General features: G+C 45.0%; 1 long non-coding RNA gene across 1 annotated transcript; it reads right to left on the reverse strand.

Moving 5' to 3' along the window:
- Window positions 1-6,143: 6,143 nt before the first annotated feature.
- LOC135910228 (uncharacterized) lies at window positions 6,144-7,961 on the reverse strand. Its single transcript, XR_010566952.1, has 2 exons — window positions 7,656-7,961; window positions 6,144-6,250 (listed from the first exon to the last, which is right to left on the reverse strand). It is a non-coding gene; the product is annotated as an uncharacterized lncRNA (long non-coding RNA).
- Between the last annotated feature and the right edge of the window lie 4,218 nt (window positions 7,962-12,179).

The following is a 12,179-nucleotide window of genomic DNA, read 5'->3' on the forward strand; positions in this document are numbered from 1 at the left end:
TCAAGAAAGCCCTAAAGCAACCCCAGCAAGGCAAAGAGTGGAAAACCACAACTCTGATGCCCTTCTCTCGCGTTGCGACAGAACTGTCAGTTTCCAAAGAAGGCCTTGTGTTAAGAGGCACGCGGATAGTACTGCCAGCACAACTTCACGCTAAGGCAGTGCATCTTGCACATCGAGGACACCAAGGCATCGTCAAGACAAAACAGCTGTTGCGTGAGAAAGTGTGGTTTCCAGGGATAGACTCTTTGGTGGACCAGACAGTTAAGAGTTGCCTGGCATGCCAAGCAAACACACCAGTACACCATCGAGATCCCTTGCCAATCCAGGAGCTGCCTCGAGGCCCGTGGACTGAACTGTCGTTAGATTTTGCTGGCCTTTTCCCTGATGGCAAGTATGCCATGGCAGTGGTGGATGATTTCTCCAAGTACCCAGTTGTTAGCATCCTACACACTCTTGCAGCACCTACAGTCATCAAGCAGCTGCGCACTGTTTTCGCTCAGTTCGGCTGTCCAGAAGTTGTAAAGTCAGACAATGGCTCACCATTTCAGAGTGAGAGTTTTGCAGAGTTCGCCAGTGAGCTCGGGTTCAAGCATCACCGCATCACCCCACGGTGGCCAGAGGCTAATGGGGAAGCAGAAAGATTCATGCGCACCCTCAAGAAGTCTATACTCGCAAGTCGTGTCAGCCACTTGGATTGGACTAATGAGCTTCAGTCGTTCCTCCTGGCTTATAGGTCCACACCTCATAGTTCCACAGGGAAATCTCCGTTTGAACTTCTGTTTGGGAGACCCATGAAGAATCTTCTACCGACACTTGTCGCTGGTACTCACAACTCGGCTCAGTACGAGGCCAGACAGAATGACACTAAAAGAAAAGCATACAACAAGTGGTACGTCGACACTCGGAGGCATACAAGTAACAACCAGCTGTGTGTGGGACAACAAGTCCTCTGTAAACAGGACAGGTCAAACAAGTTTTCGCCTTACTATGACCCACACCCATACACAATCACCAAAGTCAATGGCTCCAGAATCACAGCATCCAGAGATGGAGTGTCGATTTGTCGCAACTCAAGTTTCTTCAAAGATGCAAGCACAGTTCAAGTGGAACGACATCAGGACCCGACCGACATGCCATATCTGGATGATGAAGCTGTGCCGAGTAACAGTGACCTTCCAACCCCCAGCATAGCTACTCCTAGCCAAGCCATATCAGCAGCTCCCAAGACCGTCTCTAAGCGGTACCCCCAACGATCCAGGCAACGACCTAGGCACCTGAAAGACTTCGTGTTTAAGCAAAACTGATTTTTCCTTCTCTGAGGGGATGATGTAGTGTCCATGTATGGCACTCTTTGTAATGAAGGAAGGCAACCCTGGGGTTCGGGGGCTTCCAAGATGGCTGCAGTTTCATTGAAATAAATGTGTGTGTGTTCCCAACAGAATCGACTGTAATCAGTGTCAGTACTCGAACTACTATACGTTACACCGTTATCAAAAATCACTCAAATTACTATAGCACAATGACAAATGGAGGTTCACATATGGAACTTCATAGAGCAACTGCCACTCCACCTGTGGAATGGGCATGTGATGCCATCATTTTTAATAAATTAGTAAGTTTCAGGTTGAGGTAAGTCTCATAAAGACTTCCGACTGGTAACATTCTATTGCGATATTCACGCAGCTGCCAATGCAAGGTGTGAGAGAATTAAAAGTAACTGTCATACATGGCTTGCACTCAAACTAAGCGGAGTAATTATCTGGAGGAGTTTTTTGCAGCCTGTCTTTGTTGGCACTCTTGGGTGCTTGCTTTTCTCTCGGTCCCAAGGCTGATACGCCAGATGCTAAAGCCACAGGCCCTAGCAAAGAGCTAGAGAACGATTCCTCGCCAACCCATTTTAATGTATTGATAGATAATCTTCGCATTGTCTCTACTAGGGAGAACTTGGGCTTTGACAAGGAGTCAAGAGAGCAGAGCTCAGTGAGCTTGGTCTTAGTGCTGGAGGAGGTGGCATGGTCTTTCCAGCACAGTTTCTGCGGAATTTTCATTCTTCCAAGCCATGCATCTGTGGCGGGCCTTAATGGAAGTGGAGCATTGACGCTGGTCAGCAAGGCACTGACATTCTGTCAACAACAAATGCAACCCTGCAAACTGCATGGCACAGTTCACGTTTGAAAACTGAGCGTGTTCCACACCTTGGGGTAATACATGTTTTCTCGAACATTTAGCTGTATTATTTCTATTTCTTTTTTTGAAAAAACCACACGAGTCAGAGCAGGCAGCACGTGAACCACTGCAGTTAGGGCACTTCATGAATGTGTTTGCACAGTTGTTCGAGATATGTGTTCACGGACACTACATTCTGCACATGCAAGTTTCCCCTGGCAAGACTGTAAACTGTGCCAATAGCACTGGCACTTGAAGCATCTTCTTGAACTTGAAATGTAGTCTGAGTGGAATGCTGCAAAGAGCTCCAGTGCGTTTCTCAGGCAGAGATATTCAGTTAAATGTGAGGACCAGGTGTAGGGTATTCATATCTTTGCTTGCCTTTTTCACTATTATGGGCCACATGGCAGTAACCATGTGGTCATGCTGTGCATCTAGAATATTTGTCTTTCCTGTTCAGCAAATCTTTTTCAGAGATGAGGCCTTTCATAGCGCTTATAGTGCGGCACAGTGTAATTGCATCGGCGTGATCTGCAACTACAGTTTCCGGAGAATCTGGGATTATCTTACAGGCTGTGCTCTTGGAACATCAAGGCCTCTATGGCTGGCTTTCTGGCTATGTACTAAGTGTCGACCGCACTCTTAATGCACCTTGGAATGGCAATAACAGGTTTTGTGGCGATTGATGCATTGTGGTCATAATTAATGACTAATTAAAAAAAAATTGTGCGTTTTTTTTCTTTCTGATGTTTCTTAGGTGGAACCCCCTCTTAGGGACCGATCATCTTTTTTTCAAGTTGAAATAATGGGCCATAAATTATAGAATTGAGAATCTGTAACAAAATGAGCCAAGGTTCACTTCAGTAGATTCCACAAGAGCCCAGAGCCCTCTGCTTGGTATCATCATCATCATCATCATCCTTCTTACGCCCACTGCAGGGCAAAGACCCCTCCCATACTTCTCCAACAACCCCTGTCATGTACTACATAATTATGGCCATGTTGTCCGTGCAAACTTCTTAATCTGTTCCGCCCACCTCACTTTATGATAGTAATGATATTGCTGGCTTTGTCTTTCAATGCATACATCTGATTCTTGCCAATTACTAGTTTCTTCTTCAATGCTTTTAGGCTTCCTCCGTTCCTGAGAGCATGTTCAATTCTATCCATATTATAGTTCCCTATGTCAGCTGTCTGAGGCTTGTTGATTAACTTCGAAAGTTCTGCCAGTTCTATTCTAGCTGTAGGGTTAGAGGCTTTCATACATTAGCGTTTCTTGATCAGGTCTTTCGTCTCCTGTGATATCTTACTGGTATCCTGCCTAACGGAGTTACCGACTTCTATTGTACACTCCTTAATGATGCCCATAAGGTTGTCGTTCATTGCTTCAACGCTAAGGTCCTCTTCCTGCGTTAAAGCCGAATACCCGTTCTGTAGCTTGATCCGGAATTCCTATAGCTTCCCTCTTACCACTAACTCACTGATTGGCTTCTTGTGTACCAGTTTCTTCCGTTCCCTCCTCATGTCTACGCTAATTCGAGTTCTTACCATCGGATGGTCACTGCAGTGCACCTTGCCGAGCACGTCCATATCTTGTATGATACCAGGGTTAGCGCAGAGTATGAAGTCTATTTCATTTCTAGTCTCGCCATTTGGGCTCCTCCACGTCCACTTTCGGCTATCCCGCTTGCAGAAGAAGGTATTCATTATCCGCATATTATTCTGTTCTGCAAACTCTACTAATAATTCTCCTGTGCTATTCCTAGAGCCTATGCCATATTCCCCCCGCTGACTTGTCTCCAGCTTGCTTCTTGCCTACCTTGGCATTGAACTCGCCCATCAGTGTAGTGCATCTTGTTTTGACTTTACCCATCACCGATTCCACGTCCTCATAGAAGCTTTCGACTTCCTGGTCATCATGACTAGATGTAAGGGCGTAGACCTGTACGACCTTCAATTTGTACCTCTTAAGTTTCACAGGACCTGCCACTTTCTCTTTAATGCTATAGAATTCCTGGATGTTACCAGCTATATCCTTTTTAATCAGGAATCTGAATCCTAGTTCTCGTCTCTCCGCTAAGCCCTGGTAGCACGGGACGTGCCCGCTATTTAGTACTGTATATGCTTCTTTTGTCCTCCTAACCTCACTGAGCCCTATTATATCTCATTTACTACCCTCTAATTCCTCCAATAACACTGCTAGACTCACCTCACTAGACAACGTTCTAACGTTAAATGTTGCCAGGTTCAGATCCCATTTCATTTATTCCATAGATTCGATTTATATCTTGTTGCGAGATTTTGTGGATACATGCAGTGAACTTTGTTTCTAGAGGCACTTTTCTTGCTTTTTATCAATCTTCGCATTTGTGCATTCCATTGTACTTCGAATTTCTAATTAATATTTTGCAGAACTGCTGCTTTTTATATGTCATCTCTCTTGCGACTACGATTTCGGCGCAATCACAATACGCAACCGGTAGCAAATTCTCCTGCACAATACATTGGAACGAAGGACAGCGTCACTGAGATTTTTCCCTGGCCGTTGCATATGTACAAAAATGTAAACAAGGCTTTCAAATGACAAAGTATCATTCACACATTTGTCCTCAACTTGTTCATTTCACGGCCTTTACATTTATCATATCAGCAGCAAGCACTGCTTTGCTGGTTTCGCACTGATATAGCTCTAAAGTTCGTGTGATATTTTCTTTCTTAATAAATATACAAACAACATGGAAGCATTGATATCAGTTATTTTTGGCAGAAATTTTAGAGCATAAGAATACATTCTTTTGTGAAAAAAAACATATTTTACTTGTCTTGACAGTGCATAGCGTTCAAGAATTGGTTTTAAGCATCTTTGACAATGATAATGCAGTTATTATTCATGTATTTGATCCTTCGACAAATTCTGTGGGGAGGCAAAGCTCCAACGTGACCCCCCCCCCCCCGAACGAAATTTCTGGCTACATCACTGGAGAGGAGGGAGGGGGGGAAGGGAGGACTCTGGATTACTTTTTACCACTTGAGGTACTTTAACGTGCACTCAATGCATATGGTAAACTGGAGTCTTTGCATTCCGCCCCCATTTCAATACAAAGTCGGTGAGTCAAATTGGAAAAAAAGAGTTGTCTGTACTTATTAAACCAGCCACAGAGTAGGGCTGTTATTTGCCTTCATTGAGACGATGTTTATAAATACGTACTTGTAAAGGCGAGTATGACCACATATAGCACTGTAACCAATTTCCACTTTCGTCCAGAATGACAGACTTGATGACACCCTACGCAGTAGGAGGGGACATAGGTCTTTTTCTGGTACAGTTTGAGCACACGTGTGAGAAGGCAAAATTCACGAGAAACACATGGCCGCAACGCTTGCTTACGCTACTGCTACGTGAAGTAGCTGATATCACCGCCCACATGGGGAAAGAAGCAGAGGACTTCGATGAAGTCAAAGCGAAGCTGCTTAAAAAGTACGCCCCAGATGAAAATGTTTTTACTTCCAGCTGGATTATGGAACTGGAAATTTCACCCAGCTGGATACTTTTCTAGCTGGGAAGGCAGCTGGAAAAAATCCAGCTGGGTGAAATTTCCGGTTCCATAATCCAGCTGGCATATGTCCCAACTGGAAGGTCTTCCAGCTGGATCCAGCTGCAAGAAATGCCAGCTGTAATTCAGCTGGAAGAGGTTCCAGCTAGAACCTCCAGCCCGGACTGTGGGTATACAGACCCACAGACCGGGCTGGCACACAGCACCGGTCGCCATGGTGTTGAGCCTTGGCGACAACACCATGGTGTTTAGCCATGCTTAGGTGAAATCTCAGGGTGTAAGCTCGCATCAAGCAGGATACAAACTGGCCAGAACTCGCATGGATCTTAGCTTGCTGTCGCAAGTCACAGTTAGTTCCTAATGTGACTGGCCGCAAGACCAGCTGGTCCGGTGAAAATACATGCAGCCGAAACAGCACGGTACTGAAACTTGCAACCATTTATTTGAACACTTGCAGCAAGGATTGCGGAAGCATATCTTGCATCTCCCTCAAGATGTGGAATACACTTGCACTTCTCCTTGTACCCCATCTGAAAAAAATATTTAGACATAGTGACTGAACTTTAAAACAATCATCACTTTAATCCACTCAGTTCTAGTAAACAGTGACCTTTACCAAAATCACGTGGATTGTATCAACAGCCTTTGGACAGTACCACAGTTTACCTTTATCACAGACCCTTCTACAGTTTATGTGGCGCAAGGCCTCAACCTGAGCTCTCAAGAGGCTCTCAACTTGAGCTGCAGACGCTATGCAATGATTGTTAAATTGTTTAGCGCCATTGACTGTGGCTATAGTGCAAATAGAATTCAAATGAGCTCATTTGTATTTTGAACTAGGCGTGTGATGTAACTCAACAGCCTCCCAAGAAGCATTTCTCTGCTGAATAACACAGGAGCTTGAGGGCCAATCTTTTTATGTTATTGTTGTTTTGCACCAATTCAAATGCCTGCCATTCGACGCAACGTGTTTGCGAGCACGCACTTGCAGTGAAAGCACGCCATAAATGTGCTTCTACTGCGTTGGGCAGATTGACATATACCCACTGGTATTTAATAGACGTACGTATGTGCAACATTGGGCACAAACACTGCACGGCAATATATTCAAGTGGGCTATTGGAGACAAAAGGGGCTTACGCAAACTGGCAAGCACTTCACATATGCTGCGTGATAATTTTAAGTTTTATGCAATTTTTAACAAATCGCCTGTTGAAGATACCGTAATTCTAGTCCTTGAGCTGGATCCTTCAGAGGAGGAGATTATTGCACGAAAAATCGGAACACATATTGAACTAATTTTAAAAAATTCAATAATGAACTTCCTAATTTATTACATTACGGCACATATCGCAATCTACGAATTGTAGCCATTGAGATTGCCAGGCGTATCCACTTGGACTTACTTTCCAGAATGACACCAGTTAGAAATATGTCATCAAACTCGTCGTAAAAGTGCACTGTTGGTCTACTTACTTTTTTAACAAAACGCTCTTTTATGTATTGGAGCACAAAAGTAACTGGAACGCCCACTTATTCGTCTCACACTTTAGAATATAATATATCGAAACTGATGTAATTCTGGAAATTCATTTAAGGTGGATCCATCTTGCAAACTCACAGGCTACAATTCGTACATTGCAATGTGCGCAGCAAGGTAATAAGTTAATTTGTCAATTTTTGCTAATTACTTGAAGATGTCTTTCGATTTCGCATGCTAATAATGTCCACCTTTTCGAATAATTCCGCTCAGCGACAAGAATTATATCTGCCACAGGCCATTTCTACCAAATTCCGCAAAACAAAAAAATGATCAACCTGTATACGAACATCACGTACAGCAGGGACCTATGATATCATGCTCAAGCTTGCCAACATACAGGATAAAAATAAACATTAACTTACGCTCAAAACATAAGCAAGTGAAATAATTACCTCCAAATTGTAGAATCTGGGCTGGAGAAAACGGTGCTCTTCGATCCGCACTGGTGAATCACAACACCACAAAGTACAGCAATAACAACCGTTGATAGCCGCTTGCCTGTACTTGTAACACCGTCCAGAGAAGGAACTGTCCAAAAATAATTACTTCATGCGCAAGATCATGCAGGTTCCTCACAAAAACTTGATCACACGCACACCCGAGAGAGACTCGTTGTCTCGCAAAATTGCCTCGCCGTGACAGTCTCCGCCATGTGCTGTGCGAAACTAGGGCCCCGTGGCGTCGTGACATTTTTTATATTCGGCCTGCCTTTGTAATGCTGCTGTAAAAAATAAAAACCCGAGCTTTTTTGAGAAATACTGATATTGCAATAACACGCTATTATATTATTATTAGTGTCAAAATAGCAGATCAAGACAAGATACGAGACTAAAGCTCCTAAGTATTCAACAAATATGGCGGCGATTGTAGCGGCGTCGTGCAGACAGGAAAAAATAGGAGCAGCGGTCATTGCAGCCTGAACTGCTGAAGGTGCCACGTGTTAAGGCTCTTTTTTGTTAGAGAAGGAATTGCTATGCTGTAAACACTAGCCGTTTGTGCAACGGCTCATCATGACCAATCGGGCAAGCTCCTCGCTAGACGACGTCGACAATGTAGCAAGATAACTCAGTGTCGACCAAGAGCGCGTCGCTTTTGTTTGCTACAAGCAAGGTTCAATAAAAGTGGCAGTTTTTCCTGGAGATATATTTTTTTTGGCAACTCGATCACACAGGACACTTTAGATTGCTATCGATCCCGATCGCGATCAAAGGTACCCGGAGTGACGAGCATTTCCATGCAGTTCATGCAATTACGATTGTTGTCAACACAAACGAAAAAAAATAATTTTTTTTTTTTGCTGCTGCAAGAGTAAAAGCTCTTCGTTCTTATACAAACACCACCTTGGGCTAAATATGGGCATGTTGCAGATACAAAAAATGTCTTAATGCAAGTGGGAAGCTCCACTTTCCAGTCGATAGATTCTACTTCCGGCTGGAAAATGCTCCATCCAGTTGTTTCCAGTTGGAAGCGCTGTTTCCAGCTAAAAAATGCTGTATCCAGTTGTTTCCAGCTGAAGCTGGAAAACTTCCAGCTGGCAGTGCTGCTTCCAGCTGAAAAACCAGCTGAGGTGGATCCCACTTCAAGCTGGAAAGTGCCATTTCCAGCTGGCTCTGGAAAATTTCTAGCTGGAAGGGCTGATTCCAGTTGGAAACCTGGCTGGAAAGACCATTTCCAGCTCGAAATTCAGAGCCCATTTTCATGTGGAGATTATCAGCAGAAGCATTTAGGAGAAAATTCAGGGAAGTCGAGAAGATGAAAAGTGAGCCATACTCAGATTTTGCATACACCTTGGAGGTAAACCTGAAGGAATGGCTCAGAGTGCGTTGCTTTAGAACAGTTCTACCACCGGCTGCCAGTAAACATCAAATATTGTGCTAAGGATAGGCCAAGCGTAGACACTATCACAAGAGCAGCCGATCTCGCTGAGGAGTACGTAAGGCGCCGTGCGGACAAAGGCAACGAAGCTCCTAAAAAGGAAATGAATAAATACAGACCCAACAAGCCAAAGCGGCGGTCAAAGTCAAGTCGGTGTAAAACAATAGAAGAGTCAGATTCGGTGAAAACTAGTGACGGGGACAGCGAGGGAGGGAAGGAACCAGCCGTAAAGAGTGCAGAAAGGCAGAAGAAAAAACTTTCGAGGCCAAGAAACCAATAGTTTGCTACAACTGCCAGCAAACGGGGCATATCTCCGTGGGATGCAGGAATCGCAAACTAGTGTTAATGTCACTAAGTAGTAATGAAGAAAATCTGAACTTGCTAGAACCATACATTTGAGACCTCGTGGTAGACGGCAAACCGTGTAGGGTGATTCGCGACTCGGCATCCACAATGGACGTGCTGCATCCTTCGTACGTAGAGGAAGGCCAATTCATAGGAAAATGTGCTTCGATAAGGCAAGCCGTAGATGCCTCCAGTGTTTGTCTTCCTTTGGCCAAGATTCATATCGAAGGCCCTTTTGGAGTACTGGACACTGAAGCCGCCGTCTCGGCACATCTCCCGCCGCAGTATCCGTATTTCTTTTCTATAAAATCAAAAGATTTGCTACGACGCAAGGGAAGTGGGTTTAGTGAGGGAACAGTGCAAGCCCTAACTCATTCCAAGGCAAGGGAGCTCGCGGCCAAGGCAGTGTATGAGTGTCCAGTGGTGGAGAAAACAGGTTTGACGGAGGATTCGTCAACCAGTACCGAACAAGACTGCCCTATAGGGGATAATGCGGAAAGTACACCAGCCAGGGGCGTAGCCAGGGGGGGGGGGGGGCTTATGGGGCTTGAGCCCCCCCCCCCCGAAATTTTTTCGCGCTGTCATGCGCCGCCGACCAAAACAACCCCCGGCGCCGGAAATCATGCTCGATTTTGTCTAGAATGTCCTGAATTCATGCTCGAAAAGACATTTTTGCGCGAACACAGCGAAATCGGGCTGGATTTCTCGGAAATGCCCATGCATCGGGAGTCACATACCGAAACGCAAGGAGCCCCACCAAGCACAAAATTTCAAGGGCGTTTTGATGGCGAGCAGGCTCGTCTCAGCATCTCGTGGAGGCCGCGGAATCTACCGAGCGCTTGGATTTCAATTCTGAAACTTTGTGGGTATAAAGTTCTCATAATATTTTGATACGAAAGGTGCATTGACATTTCCAAAGTCGTGCTTTAGATTTTGGATTCCGGAATTTTGTGGCTTTAATGCTGTTCTAAACATTTGACGCCAAAGGTGCATCGACCTTTCTGAAGTCGTACGTCGGGCCATACAACGAGACAAGCCAAATCAACATACTATCAGACAAGTTGACAAAGCACGCAGCGAGGTCCGATGAGACAAAGCGTTGTGGTGGTTCATTTGTGCCATAAGGTCGCAGAAAAGAATATGAATTTTTTTTCACTTGCGCCAAAGCATCCATGTCAAGACACTAAAGCCAACATTGTAACTAAGTTCTTATTTATTTTTCTACCTAGACTTTTATTCGCGAGGATACATTAAGCCTCTTTCTCATATTTTTTTTTTCTCGCAACCCGCGAGCTGCCAATCCAGCCAGAGCGCATGCGTTTTTCTCGTGCTGCATCCAAGTGCGCGCGGCGCACTTGGATGCGCATTCGTTTTTTCTCTGGCCGACTGCCTTTTCACCTGGCAGAGTTTTGGACGCTTTCTGGCTAGCAGACGAGAAAAAGAAACAATGCATAGTCGCTCGCCACCAGCATTGCGGGGACTCGACGGATTGCAGCGCGTTCGCTTGTGTGCGCAATGGAGAAAAGCGGGGAGGAAGCGCGCCGCCTTCTGTCGCACGCGATACCTTATGGGAGAGGAGGGAAGGGGGGGGGGTGCTGTGATCTGTGAATCTGTGGTTGCGCAACCTGTTGATTTGCCTTGTTTTACGCATTATATATAGTGACTTTTTCTTAGGTACGTAGATTTATTGGAGACTTATACGTATATTTAAACATCTTGTTGCGAGGTTTTCTGTATATGCGCACTGAACTTCGTTTCCAGTGCTAATTTTTGCCCTGTATCACGCTGTATCTTCACATATGTATATTCCATTGTATCTTCGCATTCCTAATATACGAAGGCGAGTCAAATGAAAGTGAGACAACCCGCCACGGGCAATAATGGCTCGGTTCATTATTTTCGAGGCATGCGCGTAGCACATACGCATCTCATTTACAAGTGACATGCAGAGGTGAGGTTAAATGTTCTTTAATGCTCTCATACACTGGGTTGAGCAGGGTTACGTGGCATAATGGACACTCCAAAAGTTGAACAGCTTGGTGTCGTGAGGTTTTTGACAAATGAAGATGTTTCCCCAAAAACATTATTCGCCATATGGCTGCCGTATGCGTTGAACAATGCGTTTCATTGGCCACTGTGAAGCATTGTAGCAAACTGTTCAAAGAAGGACATGAAAGTTACAAAGACGATCCATGGCCGGGCCAAAGCCACCGTGCAATCATCCCCAACACAATTGAAAAGGCCGTGGTTGCTCAGTGGCTATGGTGTTGGGCTGCTGAGCACGAGGTCGTGGGATCGAATCCCGGTCAAGGTGGATGCATTTCGATGGAGGCAAAATGCGAAAACACCCGCGTACTTAGATTTAAGTGCACGTCAAAGAACCCCAGGTGAGGGTGACGACATTTTGTCTGCAATTGTGACCGAGGATGACTCATGGTGCCGCTACTACTAGCCTGAAACACTAGGGCAAAGCTTACAGTGGAAGCATTTGGATTCACCACTCCAAAGGAAAACAAAGGCCGTCATTTCTGCCGGAAAAGTGTCGACTTCTTTTTAGATCGTTAGGGGCCATTATTTATCGAATTTTCTAAACCTGGAGAGACTCTAAATCGTTTCAGATATTGTGAAAGGTCGCATCGGCTGCGTGCCGCAATCAAGAACAAACGACGTGGAAAATTGAGCATTGGGAACATGCT

Source organism: Dermacentor albipictus, chromosome 10, assembly GCF_038994185.2.
Source record: "Dermacentor albipictus isolate Rhodes 1998 colony chromosome 10, USDA_Dalb.pri_finalv2, whole genome shotgun sequence".
In the NCBI taxonomy this organism is placed as follows: domain Eukaryota; kingdom Metazoa; phylum Arthropoda; class Arachnida; order Ixodida; family Ixodidae; genus Dermacentor; species Dermacentor albipictus.